At 46.8% G+C, this 6,293-nt stretch overlaps 1 non-coding gene across 1 annotated transcript; it reads right to left on the bottom strand.

The window, feature by feature from the left end:
• Positions 1-5,091: 5,091 nt before the first annotated feature.
• On the bottom strand, positions 5,092-5,164 carry Trnat-cgu (transfer RNA threonine (anticodon CGU)). The gene has a single exon. It is a non-coding gene; the product is annotated as a tRNA-Thr (tRNA).
• Positions 5,165-6,293: the final 1,129 nt, after the last annotated feature.

The following is a 6,293-nucleotide window of genomic DNA, read 5'->3' on the forward strand; positions in this document are numbered from 1 at the left end:
GGTCCAACTGCGTGGTACGGTCCTTAAATTTTGTTCCTAGACATTGGTGTGGGCGCGACGGTGTGCGAACACCGACACTCGAACCGTAGAATTAGCAGTGTCGTTGACGAGGGAACGCCGAAAAGCGCTTGTTTTGCAAATTTCACGGCTGCACACCGCGAGGAAAATTTGCTCAGTGATCATGCTAAGCCTCTAGAGCGAAAACCGTCAGTTTTCGTGATTGCGCTGTGTACCCAGAGTGAGCGGGTAATCGTTTTTGGAGCGCAACAAGCACAATCCTAGCCACGGCATTTGCGGCGGTTTCCAGCGCGAAATTCGCGTATCATTCCGTGACGCCCGCACGCCTCCCTATAAATTGGCCACAGCCACTGACACTTTTATGGGCGACGACCACGGCCTCATGCATTGCTGGTCAAATCGGAGATGGGGGGGTTGCTCGTGCCCGACAAAAACTTGAAACAGCCAAAACTCACTTCGCTTTTTGCACCCGAATAAAGTTGTTGTTCTCTGAATACATTCTGTTTTGGTTCCTTGCAGTTGTGGTGCAATTAAAGCTCAATTGCTCAAGCTCTTCTCGAGCGGTTGCTTATATCGAAATACCGCTTATAACAAATTTTTCCGCCGTCCTGCTGACTTCGTTATAACGAGGGATTATTTATATGCTTTGAAGCTTGAACGGAATCTGACCAACTTGCATCGTTCATTAACTAGGCCCCATCGCACGTCGAACGCTGCCTCCTCAGTTGGGAATATCTGTTAAATGTAAATGCCGAATAAAAGTAATAGGAATGTACGCACGCATATGGTGTTTTTGGCACTTTCAATCAACAGACAGAAACTGTGGTACTAGCTTCTATTTTGCGCGCCTGTAATTTTTGTGAATTCCACGATTTGGAAAATTCGCTACCTTGAAGAGTGCGGGAAACTTTTTCATAGAATCAGGCTGCCAAACAGTAACTGCGCTTGCATTCTTCATTACACAGGGCTTTCTTTTTTTCTTTTTTTATCGCCCGCATACTCGGAGTGAATCACGAGACGCACGCAGGGAAAGCAACAAGGAAGAACATCTGTGTTATGGCCTATCATTTTACTTGCGGCTGTTTGAAATGAAAAACATAAGCTCTTTAGGCTTATTTATTTCAATGACCATATGCCTTGGGGAAGTAGGAGCGCTCGGCCAGAAGTATTTAGGAATGGGTTTTTTGGTAAAGCATTTCACTGCAGCTTTTTTTTTTTTTCTCGAGTCAGCCAGGACGGGTACATGCAGACCTCCTTCAATACATGACGTTCGGGGATAACCACGTAGTTTTCACAATTAGCACAAACACTGCGTGTGGCGCCGCCGGGCTCTCCTGGAACGGATCTCACTGTCTCAACAATGCGCGAAATAATGGTTCCAGCGGTGGTAGCGAAACGGCTAATCTCGTTGCTGCGGTTTCATCCTTCTGTCTCACTCGCGAAGGTAAGCGTCCGCAAATATCCTAGGCTCCGCAGCCCGATTCGCGAAAAATTTGGGCCGCCGAAATTAAAAGGTCCTATAGTAGTTCTATCGCAGCTTCAATTGTGAGCTGATGTACCCCGAGCCGCTGAATTTCACCGCTCTAACTGGCCGTCAAAGCCCCACGCTCGCCCGCTCTCCGCAGCAGTAGCGCGCGGCACAGGCCGGCCGGCGGCCGCTCTCGCTCCCGCCGCTCGGGCGCTCCGATTGCTGGCAGCGCCCTCTGCGCAGCTCTGCGCGTGCATCAGCGGCGCGGACACGCCTCCCCATAGAGAAGGCGCGCGGACGGCAGACTAGCAAGATTTCTAGGGACCCTACTAAACATGTGCGAACTTACAGTGTTGCCAACCAATTTTGACCGGATCGCCCCACACTGCACCTCAAAAAGCCCTACATCGCCCTCCACAATATTCAAGATAGCCCTACGCTCCGCGCTCTACACCAAAAAATAGCAATGTTTTTGGCGTAAAAACTGCTATTTTTTATTTTGCACGGTTTTATTTGTTTTGTTTTTAATTTTAATTCTTTTTGTTTGTACTACTACTACTACTACTACTACTACTTGTAGTTCGGCTACCGATACAATGCTTACATATATATATATATATATATATATATATATATATATATATATATATATATATATATATATATATATATATATATCGCACCAGACCGGTATTCTGGAGGTCGTGGGTTCGGATCCCACCCGGCGGGCATTTTTTCACCACTTTCTTTTCGACTCAAAAAATTCTTCATCTCTTTCTATGACCCACCACAACCTCCCCTTTGCTTTCCGAGGTTTTCTTGACTGCCAACCCCTGTTTTCTGTCTTATTTCACGGAGCCCCTCATTTCCCATTTTCTGATTCGCTATATATATATATATATATATATATATATATATATATATATATATATATATATATATATATATATATATATATATATATATATATATATATATATATATATATATATATATATATATATAGAATAAGGGTTGGCAGTCAAGAAAACCTCGAAAAGCAAAGGGGGGAACGCGGTAGGTCATAGAAACATGAATTTTTTGAGTCAGAAAGAAAGTGAGGGGCATTTTTTCACCACTTTCTTTCTGACTCCAAAAATTTTTCATCTGTGTCTATGACCTACCGCATTCCCCCCTATGCTTTCCGAGGTTTTCTTGCAGGGGGATAAAGCGAGCTCCGAGACCGTACGAATCGTGGGCGCTGACATGATACAATTCCCATGGTTGCCAGATCAATTGTATTCAGCCTTCTAAAAAATTGTTCCGCAATTATTTAACTAAAACAAAAAACTGAAGCAAAACTGTTACAAATAATTGCCTCAGTAATTAAAACCAGCTCTATAAAAAACTTTTAGTGTAATTAAGCTCTAATTAGCAAACAAAGAGTAATTGCGTACTTCAGTTTTGGTTTCGATTTGTGCTTCCGCAAGCCTTGCGCAGTGTGTGTGTGCAGTCTCCAGCTCAGATCTGCGTGCGTGCAAAACGTGTACAACTGGTACAACTCGGATGCACGCGCTGAGCAAGTGCCTCCCCGGGAGCTTGCGGGGCTGTCATTCGTTTCTTCACGTTAAGCACCCTATCTATTGCCCCTGAACTGACGCCGGAACAGAAATTCCGATCTGACCTTGACTACCGCGAGTTCACTACATTCTACGGAGTGGCAGCCAGCGATCGTTCCCGTTGGAAGAAAAATAAAAAAGAGCTATAGTCGTTCGGTTCCAGTTGTTTTATTCATGAAACTTCTTACAGCTCTCCGTGCTTCGAACTTTCGCGCAGGCGTTCGGGAAGGTAGAACGAAAAAATAAGCAACGAAATACGGTTTCTTTTTTAATCAGTCACAATAAGTCAATCTTCTCTCCTCGCGCGCTCTGTGCGACAAATTACTGTCCATTTTCCCATTCAGTCCCTCAAGCTTTCCCTTTGAATTGTTGTAAAGCAGCTATAGAACCTGACGAATACAGACAGAAAGGGAAGCGGAACACGCCGCTGACTGTATTTCGCATACTCCCTTGGCATGCATCCTGCCACTCCGTTGGCCTGCGATCTACCGCGCTCTTTCGTTCCTGTGCTTCCATTCGATAACGTTTTTTTTTTTTTTTGTCAATAAAGGTTTTACATTCAGCTAAAGCCACAGTTCACTTCGTTTGAAAAGCATTGAGCGGCTCGCAAAATGTCACAGAATGGCCTGCACGGAGGTCATGACGGAACATCGCCTCCTGTATGGACGGAGATTCATTTTTCTGTGCGCCCCAGTACGGATCAGCTGATCCCTCGCCGTCCTCGCGCATGAGATCAGTCGCATTCGAGCTTGCGCGCAAGTGCTGTGTGAGCGTTGCCACATCTTGCTCAAATAGTCTCAGTACGTATAAGTCACGCTAAGCCGAAAACACGTCGGTTACCTACCCACAGGAGATAAACTACGCAATGCTGTCGACGCCGCCTACACAAATTCCGCCTGGCTCCATGGCCTGGCCAGCGGTCCGCCATGTTACAATTAATCCCGGCATGCTTCGCTAGCCGGACGCGGAAACGCCAGAGTAGCACGTTGCCAGATTACAACTCATCGCTTTCGCCGTTTTTAGTAAGCAAAAGCTCATCTGGCAACCTTCAAATCGTTGTATCATGTCTGCCACTGTGTGTCGTACGGTTCCAATGCATTGGCTCAGCGGCGCGCTTTCCCTCTAGAGTCAGTATATTATCTCTATGTTTTCTTGACTGCCAACCCTTATTCTGTCTTAATTAACCGAGCGCCTCATTTCCCATATATACAGGGTGTTACAACGATAACTGGAACACTTTAAAAATTTTTCCTGAGCGATCCGCCACTCTGTTCGCGCTCAAACTTCACACAAAGGTCACATTTTGTGGTCTATTTTGTTTGACACCGGGCACAACAACGGTACTTACCTGTTTATTCTGAAAATAAATAAAAACGATTTTCGCCTATGGGAAAATGGCCGCTGATTTGAACGTGCGAGCCAGCGCAAGTTGATGTTGGAACGACGGAACCACCTGCAGAGTGAAACGCACGTTTGGGATTCACGTAAGGAGCCAAATGGTGCAGCAGACGATCAGAAAATGCACCTAGAAATGAGCTAACAGACGATCAGAAAACCCGGTTTTCGGGCTCGCACGTCCAAATCGCCGCCATTTTCCCATAGGCGAAAATCGTTTTTATTTATTTTCAGAATAAACAGGTAAGTACCGTTGTTGTTCCCGGTGTCAAACAAAATAGACCACAAAATGCGACCTTTGTGTGAAGTTTGAGCGTGAACAGAGCGGCGGATCGCTCAGGAAAATCTTTTAAAGTGTTCCAGTTATCGTTGCAACACACTGTATAAAGAGAGAGAGAGAGAGAAGAGGAAATGTCCCATATATATATATATATATATATATATATATATATATATATATAGCGAATCAGAAGAGGAAATGAGGGGCTCGTTGAAAATAATTCAGAAATAAGGATTAGCAGTCAAGAATGCCAATTAAAGCAAAGGGGAGGGTGCAGTAGGTCATTGCAACAGATAAAGAATTTTTAGAAGAAAGAAAGTAGAGGAAAAATGCCCGCCGAGTGGGATCCGAACCCACGACCTCCAGAATACGCGTCTGGTGCGATGACCACTACGCTACCGGCGGGCTGTTTTCCCCCTCCACTTTCTCGGGTAGATGTTAAGGGATTTGTTGTCTGCGTTTAAGGGTGGTAGCCAGCGCCACTCGGACTACTCTGGGTGAAGGGGACCTTTTTTGCGCTTGGCTCAAACACCTGGAGTCCACGCCGCTTTACAAGTACGCCAACGTCGTCGACTGGGACCGGCTTACGCAGTCCCCTCAACGTATATAAGCGGCGGAGCGCGCGTTCGGAATTCAGTCAAGGGCGTCTTTGCTTGGCTTTCGCTTGACGTGACGCTTGCTTTGCTTGACTCGAGTAGATGCGACGCATTTACTCGAGTTCCCCCCGTGGGAAGATGCGGGCGGCTTTTTTAGAGTGGTCGACCAGAGTTGAACCCTCTTAAGCTAGAACAGAGATCCTCACTATACATGTAGCGAATCAGAATGGGGAATTAGGAGCTCGTTGAAAATAATACAGATATAAGGATTAGCAGTCAAGAATGCCAAGGAAAGCAAAGGGGAGGATGCGGTAGGTCATTGAAACAGATGAAGTATTTTTGGAAGAAAAAAAGTGGAGAAAAAATGCCCGCCGGGACGGCAACCGTTGTACCGCTGCGCTGGTAGCAATTTAAATTGTACGCGCGCCTCCCACTCCGGCACTGCCATGCCCTCGCGCCCCCAAAAATTGCCACGCCCCCTACGCGCAGCGGAAACCAACTTTGCGGCGCAGCAGCCTGTGGATGCCACAAGGCATCCCCAGGGAACTTACACCAGGGTTTGATCTTTTGTGGCTTTCTGCTAAGTCTGCTCCCTATCCGCTCCCTCTTAGACCTGTGCGCCGCCGCGCCACGCCGCCGCCGCGCCTGTTTTGGTCGCGCCGTCTGCGCCGCCGCTGAAGCATAGAGAAAGAAATTTTTTATTTCTCTATGGCTGAAGTCCCGGGAATGAGCACGCCGCCGCCGCCGCCGCCGGGCAAAATTTTCGGCGCGCTGCCGGCCCCGCGCCCCACCTATTATTCTTTTCTTTGAGGGGAGCTTCGACTCTTCTGAAGAACGAAGGAGTATGAAAGGAAAATACGTCGCTTCGCTGGAAGTTGTCGTTTCTCCCTCTGTAAGAAATGGCTCTCTCAGCGGTGCTGTTCGTGGGGAAATAATCG

This window comes from Haemaphysalis longicornis, unplaced genomic scaffold (assembly GCF_048455015.1).
Source record: "Haemaphysalis longicornis isolate Haplotype H1 unplaced genomic scaffold, Haemaphysalis longicornis Haplotype H1 scaffold_1, whole genome shotgun sequence".
Lineage (NCBI taxonomy): Eukaryota > Metazoa > Arthropoda > Arachnida > Ixodida > Ixodidae > Haemaphysalis > Haemaphysalis longicornis.